Below are 23,043 nucleotides of genomic sequence, written 5' to 3' on the forward strand. Positions count from 1 at the left end.
GGTTACATGCAAGGATCATTTCAGAAACCTCCCACCAAGTGTCGCTTTTCCTAGTTTTGTGGCATGTGCATCACAACCTTGACTTTATCAAAACTCATCAACCAGATGCTGCGGAGCTCATTCCTCAAATCTACCTTGTAGATCTAACATCCCACATTATATCTAGGGTTCGTCAGCTAATTCAAATCAGTTGTTTCTGGGTAAGCCCAATTTGCATGTCTTGTGATGTGTTTCTCTCTTTTTTTGTGTTTCACATTGTGTGAGTGCTATTTTCCTTATTTTAGTTAACGCCTATTGTCATGTTGATGTATGCTAGCTTGTAGAAGCATTGTTTTAGTTTTCACTTGCATCTCACTATTGTTGCATGCATGCCACTATTTTTGCACGAACGATCGTTGTTGTAGTGACTCGCTTAATACATATGAATGCTTTCCCGTTTTCTGAATCCTGCACTTGTTGTTTGCATGTACGGTCACTCACTCTGGTTTGGACTCATCTCATCATGCATTCAAACTTCTCATACTTTCAGTCACCTGTTGGCCAGTCTAGGCTACCTTGGCCGAGACCATGCCTTGCCTGGCTAGCACTGTGCATTTTCGGAAGCGAAGGCTCTACCTTCCCTCCAGATTTTGTGCAAGTCTGGCACAAAATTGACCTCCAAGCTTGCATTGTGCATTTCTTGGAGGCAGTGTCGTGTTTGCCCCAAAAACTGCGCAATGCAGTTTGCTGGTTGCATGTCACTATTGATTGAAATTTCACATTGTGCAGTTTCAGTCCTCAGAAAGCTAGGCTAGAATGTGCATTGTACAGTTCCAACAGTTATTTAGCCTCCTGACATCTTAGACTATGCCTTGCAAAGTTTTGATAGTCAATCTCCCGACCTCCTGGCAGAAATTGCACAACCTTCATGATCAATCACATAGGTATGTTGCAAGTCAGGCCTCAAGTTTCTTTCGGTTTTCGACTGATAGATTGATTTCCATGAATGTTGTTATGTCTCCAAGAATCACAGGTGTTTTTGTCTCTTAGCAACACAAGTACAATAGCCTTCAAGAGAGTAGAGTCAAAGGACATTATTGAGAGAACAATAGGGTTTGCTGCCAAGCAAGTGTCTATGTGCTCACCTACCTATGAAGACATCAAGTTGTTCGTAGAGAAGGAAATCAAGATAATATGGTAGCATCATCAAAGCAAGCAACACCATCAGCAATAGTAGAAGGCAACACACCTGCATGCAATGAATTCAAGAGGGAGGCTGTTGAAAACATAGAGGCACAACAAAGTTGCAAGTTCAAAGCAAATCCACTCATGACGAAAGTAGCTATGGAGATTGAGGTTATGAGGTGATGGCACGACACGAAGATCACATGCAGATAGAGTAAGGAACATAGAAGGAGTTGGATGTGCTAAAGCAGCAACTCAAGGAAGAACAAGAGCTACACAGACAAGGGAATCAATCGCTGCAGGAACAGGTATAGCAGGGGGCGTAACATGCATATATTGATGAAACTATGCTCGTACAAGTTATGTATCCATCCCAACAGTTAGCATGGAGCATACAAGGTGAGCAGTGTTGTTAATCGCATGCAAGGGAATTCAAGAGCATGCATGTCATTGTGCACATGCATACGATCCCACCCATTTCACACACTGACCAAGCCAAAGACAAGAAGCAAGTCCAACTAGAGCTTAACATGTATTTCGACAAGTTTATGTGCACAACCACCAACACATGCTTGGAGATCAGCACAAACACTATGCATCAACATGTTATCAGTCCGTTCACACCCAGGACAACCATGCACATGATATAATACGATTTGGACAGAGGGGACATATCAGTGTACCCGGATGCAATGGAGGAAAGAGTTCGCTTTAACAAGATGTCACCATTGAGCACATGGACACCATCATGGACGATCAAGCTTGGCATTAGTTCACCACCATTGACCATCACAAGGATGTCAAAGAGTTGGTCTCACCACTGATGGGCCTCTAAATTAGACATAAATTAAGGCCCATGCCTCTAATATAAACATAAATTAAGGCCTATGACTATCCTTTAACACATTAAACCTCCCTTTTTGCATTAGATAATGTATTTTTAACTTTAATATATTCATGAAGAAGGTTTATGAATAATTGCATATTTGTGCGTAATATTATTTATTTTTGTGGAATATTATGAGAATATTGGGCAGCTTATTAAGATTTGGAGGAGGAGATAAGTTAGGGACTTTCTCCCTACTACAAGAGGATCACTATTAAATAATAAATCAACAAGATATTATGGAATTATGGCATAGATTGTGGAACTCCAATGATTGAGAAAATCTAGGAATGTGCACCCTGCCATTTAATGCAGATTCCTAGTATTGGGAACCAGGTCCACTAATCAAGAGATTTTGGTGGGGAAAGCTTCCTCCATTCATGAGGAATGATTCCTAATCATTTTGTATAAGTACCAAGTCGAATGTTCCTCTAGCAAGAAATTTTCATTAGTGTTCTTGTGGAGATAACTCATATTTCTGTAGTTCCATTGTATTTTCTTGCAGGGATGTAAGTGTATTGATGAAAGTAATGAAGATTGGTGTAATGTTTAGATTCTAAATCTTGTTCTCCTGCATAGATCTCTGAGATTCCTTGGGCTTGGCCATCCCATGAGCATAAGAGCCCTTTTGTATCATTTTCTTTCCTTCTTTTCACTTCTTATTCACATGCATCTGTTGTTTTTATTTCTTTTCATTTCTTCATTTAGTATTAAGGATTTCTTGTTGTAGGATTGAGTTAAATGGTTTATGTAAGTTATTTTGCTAGATCACAATCATCATTTCATCCTTGGAAAACCTTTGGATGTTCATAGTAATCATTGAGCTACTTGGATTAACTTTCTTATTCACAAATCTAGATTTTTGGAACTCCTTTGTGGCAAAGAACAATAAATTTTTGCTACTTTTTAGAGCATGCTAACAAGCTTCAATCAAGTTGGTTCCACTTGCATTAGATCACAAAAACACTCTAGTTCATAACAAAAATCACCCCACTTCATTTTCACTTGATTAGGTTATGCATTTTATAGATTTACTAGCTCACTAGTTCTCGAATTTCTAGACTTTCAACTAGTAATTTTGTGCTATTTTTTAGCATGGGTTAACAGATATATTTTTGAGTGATTCCACTTGGAATGGGGACCTAACACATCATAATCAATAACAAAATTTATCCCATCCAATTTGGATTTGATTTGCCTTGTCATTCGAAGAATTATAATTTTGTATAGTAAATATGTAACATCTTGTACTAAATCAGGGGATCTTGTAGGAGAACTAGGAGGTCCTGTAGGAGAACTAGGAGATCCTATAGGAGAACTAGTACATCCTATAGGAAATCCTGTAGTAGCCTCTTTTGAGCCCGAATTGAGAAAAATTATCATTGAAGCTGGGATTAGGCCCCTACTTGACCTCCAAGCCATCAAATTCATTGTACCCCTCTTGCTCCACACCTATCTCCCCCGCCAAAGATCAAGGAAAGATTAGCATTTTCATTTATAAAGCAAAAATATTTAGAAAACGAATTTTTTTATATTTACACATGCACACAATAATTAGTACTCTCTAGATCAGATTTCATTCTTAGTTAGTTTAAATCTTCACATGCGATAAATAGGGTTAATCTAGGTTTCTTTTACATTTAGTTCGTGATCTTTATGCAATTAGAATATGTTTCTTTCCGTGTTCTTTCTTTCTTGCCATCGGTTAAGGTTCTATTTCAAACATTTCATTTTCTGCAATTAGTTTAGGATTTGACTTCATTACATGCACTCCATTACATCATGACAGCAAAGGAAGGACACATTGTATGTTGCACATATAGTGTCGATACCTCTTAAGTTTGTATGAACCCCAGGTTGATAATTAAAGTCGGTAGCCTTGGGAGTTGCAACATTCTTGTTGCAATACCAAGGCTCATCACTTTTTGGTGCCATTGCCGGGGAGGTGTCAAAGTATGCATTGTTTTCTTCCCTAGTTGATTCATTTCTTTTTACTTTTTGCAAAAACAAAACATAATTGCATTAGGCATATTTCATTTCAAAAATAGAAAAATGCATTGCATTAGTGTTTTCATTCAATCATAAAAACAAAAAAATCTCCAACACCAACCCACCCCCCATTTGATCACGTGGTGTAGTAAGAGCCACATCACAATTCACTTTTGCAGGTAGAATAAGAAGATCTCAAAGAATGTAGAAGAAATGTATGGAGATGCTGACAATGAGGAAGATCTTCTTGGATTTCTCATTCAAGATACTGATGGTAGTGTGCACATGAAGAATATCCCTCCATCTTTTCTTCCAAAATTTCATGTTCTAAGGTCAGAGGATTCAGAACCATTTTTCTTTGAATTTGAAATTGTTTGTAGATCTGATGATTACTTATTAAAAACTCAAAAATTGAGATTGTTTCCAACAACGTTGAAGGATAGACCTCTTAAATGGTTTGTGAGTTTAGGGACTAATTCAATAAGATCATGGAATGATATGCAAAATAAATTTCTAGAAAATATAAAGATCATGATCTTAAAGAAGAAATATTTAGAATGAACCAAAGAGAAGATGAGAGTCTAGAGGATCTAATAGAGAGGTTCATGTATAATGTTAAGAGGGAAAAACTACATCATTTAGGATATGGCACACTAAAAACCCTCTTGATTAGAACAATTAGGGATGAGTGGATTGTTCTCCTTGATATCATGAGTATAGGTGATGTATACCAATTATCTTTTGAAGAAATGTGTGAAACATGCAAACACATATGAAGAGGAAGGGCAAGAGTAGGTAAATCAGCATCAAGATCGGTAAGTTAAGCTAAACTTGGAAATTTGTTTGATGACTTTAAAACAAAAATTATTAGCAATATAACTGAACAAGTAGAAATGTTAAGAATACAAAATGAGCAAAAAGAAGATGTTGATATTTGTGTTGTCCATGCAGAATCACATGATGTTAAATGTTGCTCCTCATTACCAAGGTTGAAGAAAGTTCACAAAGAGGACAATGGAGCAAGTCAATTGCCAATGCAGCTATGTTATGTAGCTCTAAGAGGACCATGGTAGCCTATTCAACCTGATATAATGCAAGAGCATAATTCACAATTTTAATCTTATGCACATCCATCTCAAAGTAATTGGAACACACCCTTTCCTTGGTAACATTGGCGATTTCAACCCCAAAACTAATCTTGGCAACAAGTTTGGCAAGGAAATTATGGGAGCCATCCATAATATCCTCAATATTTTCCTCAATATCCTCCATACACAAATCCATGTTATCCCTACTAATCACCTCCACAAAAACCACAACCCCAACCACATCCATCTCAAATATCCACTCCCACTCAACTAACTGTACCACCATTTCCAAACCCAGACATTGAAGTAGCTTAGCCCACTTACAATGCTGAGGTAAAACACTTCCAAACATCTCCTCTTGAGCTCAATGGTATTCACCATAGCTCAGGGAGAGTATTTCAAAAAAGAGATTATCTTGATATCATTGAAGGACCACATCGAGGAGAAGAATATTTGAATGAGAAGACCAAAGAATCATGGGTTTTACTTGATGAAGAGAAGACATCAAAATCAAAGATTGAGAAATCTCCCTCATGGTTACCATCAAATCCTCCATGTATTCAAGAGAACAATCAATAAAAAGAGGAAGATTTAAAGGTCATGGTAGAAGAAGACATGAAGAATGATCTAGATAAGAAATCAAACCAAGGGCATGAAATTTATATTGAGGTTTGGTTCCAGACAGTCACTAAGTTGCAACAAAACTCTCTTCTTCAATTATGCTTGATATCATCAACGTCAAAGTATTTGATTTAATAAAATTTAGGTACCTGTCAAAGAATACATTTCAAGCCTCCACATCATTTTTCTGTCATCTTGATGTGCACATGGCTCCATTAGAAATATTCTTATACTTGAAATTGATTTTGTTTTTCAAGTAGGGTAGGGTAGAAAAGAAAAAAAAATGAAAAATAAGAGAAAAAAATTTAAAAAACTTAGGTGAAAGCCTCCTTGGAGGTGCCTCAGATTGGCTCATTGATTGAAAACCTCCATGAGGTGGTCAATGGGGTGGGAAGAAAAGAAAAAGGAGAAAAAAGAAAAGACCCTAGGTGAAAACCTCCTTTGAGGCACCTAGGAAGACCTACTAGTTGAAAACCTCCTTGAGGCGGCTAGTAGGCCTAGAATAAAAAAGGAAAAAAATAAAAAAATACATGCTCCATGTATCTATTTGATGAATGTAGGTGCTCTCCAACATCTACAAGGAACAAAAACAAGTTGCCACCAAAGAAAGAAAAAATAGGTCAAACCTAGTCAAAAGAAGTCAAATTTTGACTTTCTCCTCCTTTGCTCAAATGCTCCAACAAGGCCAATTCCATGCCAATCCATCACCCTCATCTATGTCCACCATCCACCCATCATTCTCAATCTTTTCCCATTCAGTTTGCTTGTTTTCCTAAAAAACTACAGGAAGGCTATGTTTTACTACAGGAAACAAAATACATAGAGCATAAATTTATTTTTTCCATAAGCTGAAAACCATGATTCCATTTAAAAATATGTTTCATGGGAAGATGCATATGGATGATGGTAACATTCCCAAGCAATTTCAACAAATTCCATTGCACGGTTTCCAAGAAATCAACCTCCATCACCTTTAGCCATTTTTTGTTTTTCTTGAGATTCGTGCATTCATTGACCAATTTTTGTTTTTATGGGGAGGTGCATAATGATGATGACAACATGCTTATAAAGTTTCAGCTCAATCCATTCTACCATTTAGGAGATATGGAAAAAAAAATTCTGCTACAAGAGGTTGTCCTAAATTACTACAGGAGTTTCTGAAAATATACAGGAAGGCCAAGAAGAAGCTAAAATAGGAAATATGAAGGAGAAATGGGTCGGATATTCTTTAGGAAGGTTGATATATCCCCCCCAACACCTGCACATCAAAATCAACTCAGCAGTAGCATGCATGTCTCTCCAACAACCACCACGTAGGTACATGTATGCAATATTCCTGACCTCTTCTCTTGAGCATATTATAGTTATAAATTTGTTGTCAATGCATGATAGATGAGGTTTTCTAAGCTAATGATGGGTCAGCAGTCTTATTCACCTTCAACTAGTTAATTGCAGCTCACTCCTTCACTCATGCAATCTTGAAAATTCAAATTATGAAGGGTGATGATTTCAAGGAATGAGGACAATAGTTAAAAGAAGAAAATTTTGCAAAGGCCAAGTCACCATAGAACTCCAAGCCCTCCATCCACTTCATATTCACTATCTATCCATCATTCATCCATCCCATTTCATAATTTCAAGAACAAACCCTATCTCACCTTAAAAATTTCTTGAAAAAACAAAGAATCCTCTCCATTTTCACAAACCTACATCATTTCTCATCACTCCCATACAGTTTGAAGACTCTAAAGGAAGAAGGAATGACTACTATAGGACAGCGGAATGTTGGTACAAGAAGGAAGAAAGAAAAAATTATGCTAAAACCCAAAATGACAGTGCCTAAGAGAAACCTAATCAAAATAGAGAACTCCAAGGCCATTAGGCAATCATCTAGGCCACAAGAGAGAAGAAGAAGGCAACAAAAGGAAATGAGGTATCCATCATCAAAATTGAACTCAAGCTGCAGTGATGAAAAGAGACTATCCAAGAGGTCTCTAATCTCTTTCTAGCTTTTGTCGAAGGCCTAAAATATGTTATAGAAATGAGAGAAAGGAATGGGAGTCAAGTTGAGGGTATGTCCTAGGCTCAGACTATCATTTATGCTCAAAAAGGGTTTCCTGTAGTTTTAACAGGGTTTCCTATAGGTTTCCTGTAATTTTGACAGGATTACTACAGGATGTACTAGTTCTCATCTAAATACATTTTGAAGGTTTCAGAGGTTTCCAAATAGTGGAACAAGGTATCAGAAGGTTGATAAGGATGTGGAAGACCTTGCCAAACTAAAAAATATTCAAGAACCATCTTGAATAAGGGGAAGAAGGCAAACTAATGGTCTCAAGAAACGAGGATTTTTCTTTGCATAAATATGTTTTTTGGGCTTGTCCTTGTAGAAATTACAACCAAGATTCTTAATGCACAAGAGAGAGGCCATGATGGCCATGAATGAGGCACAATGAGGTCACTAATTTTCTTAAAGGATGAGAAACACTTTTAGCAGGGGATTATGATGGAACTCTAAATTAGACATAAATTAAGGCGATTCCTATAAATTAAACATAAATTAAGGCATATAGCCATCCTTTAGCACATTAAACCTCTATTTTTGCATTAGATAATGTATTTTTAACTTTAATATATTCATTAAGAAGGTTTATGAATAATTTCATATTTGTGCATAATATTATTTATTTTTGTGGAATATTATAAGAAAACTGGGAAAATTATGAAGAATTGGAGGAGGAGATAATTTAGAGACTTTCTCCCTACTACAAGAGGATCACTATTAAATAATAAATCAACAATATATTATGGAATTATGGCATAGATTGTGGAACTCCAATGATTGAGAAAATCTAGGAATGTGTTCCCTGCCATTTAATGCAGATTCATAGTATTGGGAACTAGATACACCAATCAAGGGATTTTGGTGGGGAAAGCTTCCTCCATTCATGGGGAATGATTCCTAATCATTTTGTATAAGCAGCACGTCTAATTTTCCTCTAGGGAGAGATTTTCATTAATGTTCTTGTGGAGAGAACTCATATTTCTGCAGTTCCATTGTATTTTCTTGCAGGGATGTAATTGTATTGATGAAAATAATGAAGATTGGAATCATGTTCAACTTCTAAATCTTGTTCTCCCACATAGGTATCTGATTTTCCTTGGGCTTAGCCATCCCCTGAGCCTCATAGCCCTTTGTATCATTTTCTTTCCTTCTTTTCACTTCTTATTCACATACATCGCTTGTTTTTATTTCTTTCTATTTCTACATTTAGTATTAATGATTTCCTGTTGTAGGATAAGGTTAAATGGTTTATGTAAGTTATTTTGCAGGATCACAAGCATAATTTTATGCTTGGAAAAGATTTGGAAGGTCATAGTAATCATTGAGCTACTTGGATTAGCTTTCTTATTCCCAAATCTAGATTTCTAGAACTCCTTTGTGGCAAAGAACAGTAAATTTATGTTATTTTTTATAGCATGCTAACGAGATTCAATCGATTTGGTTCCACTTGCATTAGATCAAAAAAACATTCTAGTTCTTAACAAAAATTACCCCACTGCATTTTCACTTGATTAGGTTAGGAATTTTATAAATTTACTGGCTCACTAGTTCTCGAATTTCTAGACTTTCGACTAGTATTTTTGTGATATTTTTTTAGCATGGGTTAACATAGGTATTTTTGAATGATTCCACTTGGAATGGGAACCTAAAACATACTAATCAATAACAAAATTTGTCCCATACAATTTGGATTTGATTTTCTTGGTCATTCGATGAATTATAATATCGTACAGTAAATTTGTAACATGTTATAGTAAATCAGGGGATCCTATAGGAGAACTAGGAGATCCTTTAAGAGAATTAGTACATCTTGTAGGAAAACCTATAGCGGCTTGTTTTGAGCCAAAATTGAGAAAAATCATCATTGAAGCTAGGATTATGCCCCTACTTGACCTCCAATCCATCAAAATCATTGTACCCCTCTTGCTCCACACCTGTCTCGCTTGCCAAAGGTCAAGGAAAGATTAGCATTTGCATTTATAAAGCAAAAATATTTAGAAAATGAGTTCTTTTATATTTACACATGCACATAGCAATTAGTACTCTCTATATCAAATTTCATGCTTAGTTAGTTTAAATCATCACATGTGATAAATATGGTTAAGTTAGGTTTGTTTTACATTTAGTTCATGATCTTTATGCAATTAGAATAGGTTGCTTTCCTTGTACTTCCTTTTTTGCAATATATTTTGAACATTTCATTTTCTACAATTAGTTTAGGATTTGACTTCAGTACATGCACTCCATTACATCATGACATCAAATAAAGGACACATTGTATGTTGCACATAGTGTAACGATACCTCTTAAGTTTGTACAAACCCCAGGTTGATAATTGAAGTGGGTAGCCTTGGGAGTTGTAGCATTCTTGTTGCAATACCGCGGCTCATCAACCACAACGGTCCGAGTGTTAGTGATGTCTTGCATGGCTTGGTCAAGTCATTTTGTCTCACATAGGTACATGTGCAGATTGTATGTAACATCTTGTCAAGTGCAAGTTCAAGTGTTGATATTTGGATGTAACAGTCACAGAGTAGACAAAAAGTCATGAGGGTAGATGAATTGTCACAAACGGGTATGTCAAGGGCCCCCCCACCCTTTGCTATAAATATTCCCCCATAACCCATTATAGAGGCTTTTGGTCAGCCAAGCTTCCGATAGGAATATCTTAGAGGGAGCTTGGATAGTATTGTAACAAGCCTTGGCCTCTCCACTGTGTAGAGCTAGTATATCTCTTTGGAGGATCAGGCGAGAGTGACTGTAACGTTCCGCTGTCAGAACTAGTGTTTGGACATGGATGTATTGTATAACTGGAACTTACACTTCTTAATATAACAGAGCCAACACGTTTCATGCATATGTTGTATTGTATCTCATCTATCTTGTTTACTCTAAATGATATATGTGTTTGTTTTCTTACACATGCATGTAGCTATTTTATGTATATGTATGTATTAATGTTACTGAAATGTGTTGTTGGTTTAACCAACACTTTGGATTGCTAGCTTACTTTCCTTCCATGTTGTGATGCATCTTTTCTCATGAGTTCCCTTCTTGACTTCATATTGTCACAGGTTTCCAAGGGTCACACTCACCTCACCCTTCATGTCTTAGAATTGCTCATGCACCATCCTTGACTTACTACATATTTCACACCCTTGCTACTAATAGGGACATCTTACTTGCCTCTATGTGAAACTATGGTTAAGGCAATATTGTACGACCCACTGTTGGGACTCCTAAACCAAATAGTCTGAGGTCTAAATGGAACTTCTTACCAAGGAGATCCCCTAACATGTTTGGGGTTCCAGAACGATCAACATGTTGATAATCAAGTGGAAGAATATGAAGAGGAGATTGTAGCTGCAATTAAAGGGATGAGAAATATTGAAGATGCCAGAATTAATTATGATGTCGAGATAAAGATTATTGAAGAATAGCTTAAAAATTTCTTTGCACAAATTGATGAAGGTCCAAAAGTTGCAACAATGAATGTTGAAGACAACATGGATGATATAGAAAATGAAAATGTTAATAATATTTTGATGTATTGGAGTCCTGAAGAGATTAAACATTATTATGTATTGATGTGGGAGTTTCCCAATGAACAAATAACTATTGATGATGAAAATGAACTTGATGAAATGGACTGGGATCATCCTAGTTGCAATAAGAAGAAATATCCAGAGTTCATGATCTAGAGTAAGAAGAAGACTAAACAGATTTTAAGTGTCAGAGTTTGGAAGAGGAAGTCCAACAATAAATTTCATCAATATATTGAAGCAGATAAAGTCAAGATGAAATATTTGAGTCATATTTGTAAGCCTACTGAGACTTAGACTAACAGGCATTGTTATGTTATAGAAAATCCATTTCTCCATTAAGGGGGGATGTTAAAATAATCTAGGAATGGAATTGTATAGTAATGTGATAGATTTGTTTAATTGTCTTCTTAGATGTATGTGACATACGAGATGTTATAGAAGTCACTGATTTCTAGTGTAACCTTCCATGTTATGTTGATCGAGTCTAGTGATCCCATCATTATATAATGGGACACATTGTGATGCATGTGAAGTAAGCAAGTGTGCAGGCTTATGCCTGAATTAATAAAGTGTTCCACTGTGTTAACTCTGTTTTTTCTAATAAAAGATGACCTCTAAAATTTTAATTTAATGAGACAACCATATAAATTAAAGGTGTAGTTCAACTTATTAACAAAATGGCTTTTTAGCCAGAATCTAGCAATACAATTTTTATTTTGTCTATAAATTAGACTACACATCAATTAAATGTTAGTAATTTTCCATAAGCATCAAAATTAAAAAAACCATAAAATCATAATAATTAACAAAATTATAATTTTATGTTAAATTGCTATCATTCTCATTACTATGGATTATAAAAAGAATTAATTTACAAGTTAAATATACACACATATATTTGTAACATGATTTTTAATCATGGAAATTACATGTAAATAGGCTATCTTACAATGCCATACTACAATAACATGCCAGAAAAACTATAACTCGTGTTCATATGACAATGTTTTTAATTAAGAAATTTAATTAAGAAGAGTGGAAAGGAAATAACTACTTTCTAGATAAATCTCAATCTTTGATACGTGACCACTAATATGAATATTCTACAACACTCCATAGAGGTTAAATGAGTAAGTGAAACATATAAATTAAATGATTGATAAATGTTGATAGACATTGAAATACTTACTTCATGATACATCTCACATTACCAAGATTTGAAAATTTTAACAATTACCTGAATTATTATTATTATTATTATTATTATAAAAATTAATATATGACTCAAACATATATACATTTAAAATAGCATATTGAAGATTGTTAACCATGGAGATTCACTTAGCTTTACCATGAAGATTTTTTACTTGTAAATATGTTTTTTATGATATTATGTACCAATACCATGACTTACTAATACCATATGTCCAAAAAACCATAACTCATATTCATATGACACATGTCCATAATACATTTTTTTTTCTAAACAAATCAATTTAATTAAAAGGGTAGAAAGAGCATAACTACATTTGAGATAAATCTCAACATTTGATTTGTGACTACTATTAAAAATATTTTAAAATATTTCATAGATGTTAAATTTCTACCATTCACCTGATAACTATTAATAATTAAATTAAATTTCTGACAACCCTATTACAAAACAAATATATATATATATATATATATATATATATATAATAAAATAAGCCATAATATTAAAACATAATGTTATTGTAAAATTTATTTATAAATTAACAATATTCTTAATAAGATAAAATAGAATAAATCTCTATATTACTTATATATTTATAAGTATGTCTCAACTTCTTTTGCCAAAATAATTAATAAAAATAAATAAATAAATAAAAATAAATCATTCACATATATATTTTCTTAATCTTAATATTATTATTTTTAAGATATATATAAAAAAATTCCATATATTTTTATATTTTTATGTTATAATATATAAAAAAAATTATAAATTTAAAGTGCAATTTATTAATATATTAATTAAACAAAATATAAAAATTAAACCTAACACATTCTATATTTTAACTTAGTAAGTAATTTTAACATGTGGAAATCGAATTTGTGTCTATATACAATGAAGTGAGCTAGATTACCAACAAACATAAGTAATGCAACAAAGTGAGCTACATTACTAGAAAACATAAGTAATGCAAGAAAGTGAGCTACATTACCAGAAAATATAAGTAATGCAATAATGTACCGCACAAGTACTTGAAGGTAATAATAATGATTTGGGTGAAACATTCACTAAAAAATTTAAGAAGATATTATTTAAGATAATTATAGAAGTGGTTGAATTAAATTTCTAATTTTAAGAAAAGACATGTGGAGCAATTTTGTGACTTTCTGTTTAAAAAATAATATATAAAATTATATATATATATATATATATATATATATATATAAATAATGTGTATAGTTATAATATAATTCTTAAGATTTTATATTCATTGAGATTTGATTTTGTGTGAGAGTGTTAAAATTACTATTTTATTAAACAATATTAATTATATTATTAAAAGGGTCTTTAATATGTGTAATATTTTTGTAAATATTATTTTTTACTGCTAATAAAAAAGGGAAAATATTTTTGTGTGTGGGCCATGTAAAGGTTAAATTTAAATTTTCTTTAGTTGGATTTACTTATATCTTATTAGTATTGTATGTAGCCTAATAAAAGTTATATGGGAAAAATAATACTAAGAAAGCTCACATTCACGTGGTTAGATTTAGTTATGGGTGGGATGGTTACTAGCCCAAAAACCCTCTTAGAGAGGAGAGAGAGGCCAATAGGGTATGGTGGACCTGAGGATAGGAGGAAAAAGCCCTATTGTTGGAAAAATTCTAGAGGTGATTTAGCCAATGGAATTCTTGAATAAGCGTGGTGTAGAGGCTACAAATCTGAGACTACATTTGGTTGGGATCATAGAATCTCAGTGTAATGATCATTTGTTCTAAGCTAACCTGAATGTGAAGCTGGCTCGGGGGGAGATGCAATGAGGAGTGATCTCATTGGATGGGTGAAGTATTATTTTCCCAGTAACTTGTAATAAGCTAGCAACAACGAACATATAAGTATTGATAAATTTTTGGTTCCATTAAACTGTAATTGTAGATATTAGCATTATTGATGATTACTGTGTTTTTCTTTTATACAATGTTGCCGATATTTTATTTGGTTTTTTAAACTGGAATTGTAGATATTAGTGTTAATATTGATTACTGTGTTTTTCTTTTGTACGATGTTGCCGTTGTTTTAAATATGATAGAACACTGGGATTACTTTTTTTTCTAAAAGGAAACATGTTTGGATAATTTTGACCACGAAAGTTTTGTGGTTAAGTGGAAAAAAATTGTGAATGATGGCGAACATTTGATATATATCGTGACTTGGTAGTCGTAAGTGAAAAATCTAATAATGTAACTTTGTTTGTTAAAATAAAATAATAACATAATATACATTACAAGGCACAAGTAGAGGAGGTATTATCTTCCTAATTTCGAATTATAATTTTAGGTGTTTGAAAATAAATGAGTGTAGGTCTAGAGAGTCGCATAGGGAGGTTTCTGGTGAGATGAACACCCTGTTGGTATTGCTGAAAATACTAGGATAATTGTTGATGAATGTGAATATAGGACAAGGAAACCCTCGTAGCCACATTTGCAAATATAGACTTGTGTGATATGTAGGCTTATGATCCTTTGAGAGTGTGATAAAGACCTTGTGGGGACCAAGGTTAGTTCCCGGACCCAGATAACTGAATAACAACCTAGATACAGTCCCTGGTCACCCAAGGGATATGCTAAAGCAGTTACTCATTTCTTAACCACTTAAAGAAAAATGAGCATAGCTTAACAACAGAGAAATATTGTATAAGGACAATGAGTATAAATTATCCACAATGAAAATAACGTAAAATATAGAGAGTACATTTCATGTAGAGATTTAATTATTTATAAATAAACATATATTGTATGGAACCAAGAGAAAAATCATATGAACATAGTGTTAAATTAGAGCAGAATCATTGAAAGATTTCATTAACAAAGCCCAGAAACTCGAAGTTGAATAATATTTATTACAAACTTACCACAATAGAACACTATGATTAAATAGAACCAAAGTATTTTAGGACTCTAATAAACAAAATCCCTTTTCAGGGTGGATGAGGGTTAAAACCCTTGTCATTGAAAATAATTGTGCAAAATTCTTAGAAAAAATGAACTAGAACTCAACTATCAAGCTGTACTAATTTATATTAAACCCTAACAATGAATAAGTAACGAAAAACAATTGTCTTCATAGTTGATAAGAGGATTTCCTATGCTAAAAACGACATTAAACCCTCTGGGTAGTAAATCACAAACCCTGGAAATAGTTAAGGAAAATAATTAAATATGGAACCTGGTTGGGCTTGTAGAGTAAAAATGCAATAACAAACGTACTATTGGAGCACCCATACCTACGTTACCCAGGCGGTAAGAATAGTAGAGCGGCTTAGCAATCAAAAGGAAAAGTAGCTACAAAAACTTATGAAGAAATTTGTCTGTATTAAATGGTAACTAACCTAAAGAATTTATGGAGTTACTCCTTGAACCAGGAACTATACATAGAACGAATATATTAGACACAAGTGAGGACAAAGAATTAAGCCCAAGCTAGGTGAGTATGAAGCATGTTACATGCTGAACATGTTTAGATAAATTATTCCTTGAATGTCTTGTCACAGTCAAGAGAACAGTTGGATCCTATTATTGTAGGAGAAAAAAAACTCTAAAGGAAGACTTGAATATGTCGACCTTGCATCTACTGACTCAAATAAACCTATCCAAATGAAATAGAAACCCTTAATAATTTACCTATGGAGAAATTCCTAGTTGACAGACAAAAACTTGATGCATACATGCTCTGAAACCATACTAGGGTTTACTTGTAGAGCTTGGTGCTCATCCTTTGAGGAAAATTGGAAAATGATTTGGACTCAGTGAATGATGAGCCAGGTAATTTCCCTAACCATCTAGCTATAATTACCACCATCTAATAAAAAACCATAGAAATCAATGAAGATAGATCCAACATCTATTAATTCCATATATGCCATTTGTTGCCTCATTGACCAATGAAGGGACAGCTGAGAACCTTCCTCGGAATATAGGTGATAAAAGTTAGAATTTGAGGGAATAATCAAGGCAGGATATGGCATAAGACCCAAGGAATAATTGCTTAAGTGTCATAACCTTCTATTTCTAAAGTATGGAATTATACTCACTCTTAGAAATATTAATTAGATGCAACGAATAGTGTTAACCAATATTTCACTATCTAATTCATATGGTCACTAGCTAAGAGTGATAGATAAAAGAAAAACATTCACGTTTATATCTTGTTCCTAAAAATTATGTTAATAGGTTGACTCTTAATTGACAATTAATATTTTTGGTCCACACATTATGACTATATTGTAAACATTACATTATTCCAGCTGTTGTGGAGGTATTACCATAAATTTGGTGCTATGTTGTGAGATATAAGACTTTTTTTGTTAGGTCCCTATAATACTAGCGATTCCCCCATTACTATTGGCATTGTAGCCCTTATTGTTATTATTGTGCCCTTATTGTCCCCATATTGTTATCACTGTGCCCCATAGAAACCCACTAATGTTATTGTTGTGCCCTTATATTATTATTGTTATGCCAACTTTGATTATATTGTGACCCCTTAAACTCTTATATATAGAAAGGATGTTTAGTCATTTGTGTCCTCCAAGAATTGTTAATTTATGTAATGAAAAGGAGTTTTTCCCTCAAGGAGGTTGATTTTGAAGTCGTTGATCTATCTTTTCTATCTTTTTGTGAGCTAGTTCATAACATTTGGTATCATAGGTTTAGATTTTAGGGTTTCGCTACTCCAAACCGGTCATCAAGGAATTTTCACTATAACTTTTGTTATGCGACATTTCAAAAGCTAAAAGAAATCCATTTGAGACGACATCTTGATAATTCGGAGGTCCGAATTTCATACCTTGTCTTGATATATGTTCAGAGATATCATCTAAGGACATTAAGGCTTTTGCGGGCTCCCAAATTACATCACAAACATGTGACCTTGGGAAAATAACCATAAAATTCACTCAAGTATCATATTGAAAATTCATAAGTTATAGAAAGAGGACAAACTATAGTTTTTTGTGCATCGTTTTCAAGTTTGAAGGTTGAAATAGTGACACGTGGTACTTCATACAAGTTCATTCTACTGAAAAAGTGTATAATTATGTCATTGTGGGAGATTGGCATAACTCTTTCTTGGAGAATCCAATTTTGATAATACTTGTGGCATTGGAAAGAGAACTGAAAGGCCTAAGATATTTCGCAATTTCAGACCTTGGAGATCCAAAATTTCAGAGATACATCATATTCAATATCGAGCTCCTACAAAGTGAAAAGAGGTGTGTAGTTTTTTTTAATTTTGCATAAGCTTGGTTTGAAAAATTAGTTTGAAGGAATTCAAAGGGAATAGTGAAGCATAATCATCAGTAATTGATGCCCCAAAGAAAGAAAATGGAAACAACTAATAAGAAACCTAAAATATTTAGCATGACTCATGAAGAAGAGGAAGAAATGCAACATGATATATCAAAATTACGAGACCAAGTGCAACAAATTTCACTCTCACAAAAAGTAACAGAAGCTAAGATGGATGGTTTAAACAAAGGCATGGAAGCTAAGATGGATGGCGTGGAAGATAAGATGGATGGTTTAAATAAAGGCATGGAAGTTAAGATGAATGAGGTGGAAGCTAAGATGGAAGGAAAAATGGAAGGTTTGAAGACATATTTGACAAAGTTACTACAAGAAATGTTTACTAATGATGAAAGGGTAGTAAAGGAAACTCATGATGAGAACAAAAAAAATGTTAATCATGATTTTATAGACTCTAAAATTGGATTGAAGGCCCACCATGTTCCAAAGATCGATATCAGGAAGTTTGATGGCAAGGATACCGTAACATGGATACTATAGATGGAGCAATATTTCGATCTCCATAATGTGAAAAACACACAAAATATATGAATTGAAACTTTATATTATTGAAATATGGCAACAAGAATATTCCAATTTAATTTGTCCTTGAATTAAATTGTGAATTAAAATCGAATTTAGTCTTAACAACTACTTGGAAATAATTAATTTATTTATTTTAAATTAATTAGTTGGAGAAATTCAAGTTAGAAGTCTTTCTGAAGTCATGTTATCCCTTAAATTAAGGAGATAATATTGAGTTATATTTGAGTTGTAATTAGTTAACTCAGTTTATTGAGTTAAGTCGAGTTAAATTAGTTCCAAACTCTTTGAGGAACTGATAGTGAGTTAACAGTCAGTTGATGCATTAATGCACTCAACTAGTGCTACTCTAGTTAACTGAAGATTCCCCCATAAAAAACTCATGCATGTCTATTTTGAGAAAAACCTTGTTGAGATTAATGTTCAAGGACAGTGTACTATTAGTTGAGAAAACTCATGCATGCAATGAAGGATTCATCCTTGAGGATTGCGCAGTTTTGAAGGATTGCTTTTCCACTTGGTAATAGGATAATCAACAATGCAAGGAAATAGGAGCTTGGAGGGCAGAGAGGAAGGTTGGAGAGAAGCCAAGATTTCCTGTGAGCATCTGTGAGGATTGTACTGAGAGGTGGCTAGCTGTGAGAGCCAAGGCTTTATATAATTCCTATGTATTTCCACCATGTATGATAATATAATAGTGTGGGGTTTTGATTTGAGACTTTCCCCAAAGTATTTTCATGTGTATTATGCCATTGATTCTTCTTCTTTTGGTTATATTGTTCAACGCGATCTTTAAGCTTCCGCAAATTGATAGTAGAATTAGGTTATAGTATTCTGATTTTATTTATATTGCATTATTGGGTTAACCTATCACATATTTTCTACATGGTATCAGAGCTGTGAATAGTATACTGAGAAGAGAATTCGAAGTTTGAAGTTCAGGGTTGCAGGTGCAAATCAAATTCATATCTTACTTCAAGGTTAGCCAATGGCATTCTATGGCCTGAGACTCAAGTATGCCTTAGAAGGTAGCTCGAATTACATAGCATGGAAAGATAGAATGGAGGTTGTATTAGAAGACAATGGCTTGAAGGAATTCATTGATCAAGAAATCCCAAAGCTAGCTTCAACTAATGCACAAGAGTTGGCTGAGTGGAAGAAGGGTGTGGCGAAGGCGAGACGGATCATCCTTGAGGGAGTTCAAGAGAATATTGTCTCGAGTCTCCATGGGAAGGATACTCCATTTTCAATGTGGAAGACATTGAAAGACCTCTACCAGAATAGTAGCAACTAGAGGAAATTGGCGCTCAAGGATAAGCTTCGAAGAATCAAGATGGAGAAGGGCGATACTATTTCCGCATATTTGAACAATCTCACCACCTATAGAGATGAGCTTGGTAGTGTGGGAATAACTATTTTCGATGATGATATGGTGAGCCTTGCTCTCTTTGGCCTTCCAAAGAGTTGGAATAGCTACCAGGACTGTGTGAATGGAAGGGAGAAGTTTCTAGATTGGGAATGATTGTGGTCAGATCTTATGCAGGAGGAGATCAGGAGGAGCACACGAGATGGTTCTTCATCCAAGAATGATGATGAAGAAAATATGGCCTTAGCAAGTAAGGTAAGGAAAGGGAAGGGGAAGGCTTCCCATTTCAAATCGAATTCTTCTCATGGAGGGAAGAAGGGTGACATGTCTAAAGTAAGATGCTTTAATTGTCACAAGATGGGACATTATGAGACTAATTGCCCAATGAACAAGTCCAAGAAGGGATCCTCAGAAGGATCGGAAGGTGAGGCATTAGCATCTCAGTTCGAAATAGAATTTACTCTCATCGCATGCATGGTGTCATTGATTATCTAGTATCTTGACAGTGGAGCCTCATTCCACATGACCGGTGATAAAAATTTATTTAGTGCCTTGGAGGAGAAAGACCTCAAGATGCGAATAGAGATGGGTGGCAACAGAAGGTATAGTGTTTCAGGAGTGGACATGGTTGCTTTTCAGAGGGAGCATGGAGCTCCTCTCACTTTGACAGATGTGATGTATGTGCCTAGATTGAAGAATAACTTGATATCGGTCGCGATGTTGGAGGAAAAAGGCTACGATTTTGTCTTTAGTAAAGGAAAGGCATCCTAAGACACATAGCCATGGGTCAGACCAAGAGGATAGGGATTCGGGTGAAGAATCTCTATAAACTAGAGGTACATGATTGTGCACATTGAGTACGAAAGAAGAATTGGTGCAAAGCCAAGACATTGGCGAGTTGTGGCATAGGTGGTTGGGCCATTTGCATCATGGGGTTTTGACGATAATGCATCAGATATCAACAGGACTTCCCAAAGGTAAACTTTAGCAAGTTGACACATGCAAAGGTTGTACCTTGGGAAAGTACACCAAGTCTTCCTTTGATGATCGAGACAGTCGAGCAGAGGCTATCTTAGAGAGATTTCATACTAATTTGTGTGGACCATTCTCGATGGCATCCACAACGAAGCAAAGGTATTATGTGATTTTCATTGATGACTTTTCTCGTAAATGCTGGATTTATTTCATGCAAAAGAAGGACCAAACTTTCACAAAGTTTTGTGAGTTCAAAGCTTCAATCGAGAAAGAGTCAGGGAAGAATATCAATGCCTTGAGAAGTGACAACAGTGGAGAATATGTCTCTCAAGAGTTTAAGGACTTCTAAGCAGTGGAAAGAATTAAACGCGATTTGATGGCACCTAATAACTCACAACAAAATGGGGTGGCTGAGAGGAAGAAAAGAACTATTGTAGGGGTAGCACAGATAATGTTGCATGACCAAAGCCTACCACTTCACTTGTGGGCTAAGGCATGCAACATAGTTGTCTATTTGCAGAATAGAAGCCCGCATCGCATACTTGGGATGAGGACACCAGAGGAAGCTTTCTCCAGTTAGAGACTAGATGTGGGTCACTTCAGGATCTTTAGCTCATTGGTATATTGCCATGTGACAAAGGATGCACGGAAGAAGCTTGAGCCGATAGTAGAGTTGGGGATATTTGTGGGGTACATTGATACAACTCAGAACTATCGGATGTACTTGCCTACCAGTCGAAGGACAGTGGTTCGTAGAGATCTCAATTTTGATGAGCAGAAGGCCATGCAATTTTCCCTTGAGGGGGAGCTCCAACTACAGGCTTTGGAGGAACTGTTGGTTCCTAAGGAGGAGGAGCCTCAGATTGATGCATAGCAGCTGCATGCAGAGGTTCTAGAAGTGGAGACATCCACTCAAGCAGAGTCTTCCAAAGATGGATGGAAGTGCACAAGAGAAGCTAACAGATTGTTGGAGGATGTGAGAGAGAATGTGGGAGCACCATCTTCTCAGCACAGACAGAGGAGGTCACCTGAGAGGTACACTGGATACACGACCCTTGCTGGGGAATGTGTTGAGACCGAGCCATCTTCCTTTAAGGAAGCAGTGCAACAACTGATTTGGGTTGATTCTATGGTGGAGGAGTATGACTCCATAGTTCGTAACATTGTTTGGGACATGGTTCTGAGACCGTAGAACAAGTCAGTTGTGAGTTCCCGTTGGCATTACAAGGTAAAGCAAGTTGTTGATGGTAGTGTGGAGAATCATAAGGAAAAATTTGTTGCTCGTGGCTGTTCACAGGTCAAGGGGATTGACTGTGATGAGACTTTTGCTCCTGTCGCAAGGTACTCATCTATCAGATCTATGTTGGAACTATCAGCACATATAGGTTGGAAAATCCATTAGAAGGATGTGAAGGCTGCATTCCTTAATGGTCAGATTGAGGAAGAGGTGTACATAAAGCAGCCAAGAGGTTTTGAGACCTTCCATTGTGAGTCGCATGTGTGCCGACTCAAGAGAGTGTTGTACGGGCTGAAGCAAGCACCTCATGCTTGGTACACCAGGATAGACAACTACTTCACTGGGTTGGGCTTCACAAAGAGTGAAGTGGATGCGAACCTGTACCACATTGTGGTGAAAGGTAAGTTGTTGATCATCGTACTTTATGTTGATGATCTCATATTGACTGGTGATGATTAGTTGATCGTGTCTTGCAAGAAGGACCTTGCAAGAAAATCCGAGTTCCATAGAGACAGGATCGGGGTGGCAGATAATCCCTTTCTTGTTGAGAGGGGGTGTTAAAATATGGCAACAAGAATATTCCAATTTAATTTGACCTTGAATTAAATTGTGAATTAAAATCAAATTTAGTCTTAACAGCTACTTGGAAATAATTAATTAATTTATTTCAAATTAATTAGTTGGAGAAATTCAAGTTAGAAGTCTTTCTGAAGTCATGCAAGAGTTATCCCTTAAATTAAGGAGATAAGATTGAGTTATATGTGAGTTGTAATTAGTTAAATCAGTTTACTCAGTTAAGTCTAGTTAAATTAGTTCCAAACTATTTGAGGAATTAATAGTGAGTTAACAGTCAGTTGATGCATTAATGCACTCAACTAGTGCTATTCCAGTTAACTGAAGATTCCCTTATCAGAAACTCATGCATGTCTATTCTGAGAAAGACCCAATTGGGATTAATGTTCAAGGACAGTGTACTATCATTTGCATATGTTTTCTCATGGAGAAA

This window comes from Pinus tabuliformis, chromosome 1_1 (genome assembly GCF_031772625.1).
Source record: "Pinus tabuliformis cultivar Carrire ecotype Pingquan chromosome 1_1, CPIR1, whole genome shotgun sequence".
NCBI classification, from domain to species: domain Eukaryota; kingdom Viridiplantae; phylum Streptophyta; class Pinopsida; order Pinales; family Pinaceae; genus Pinus; species Pinus tabuliformis.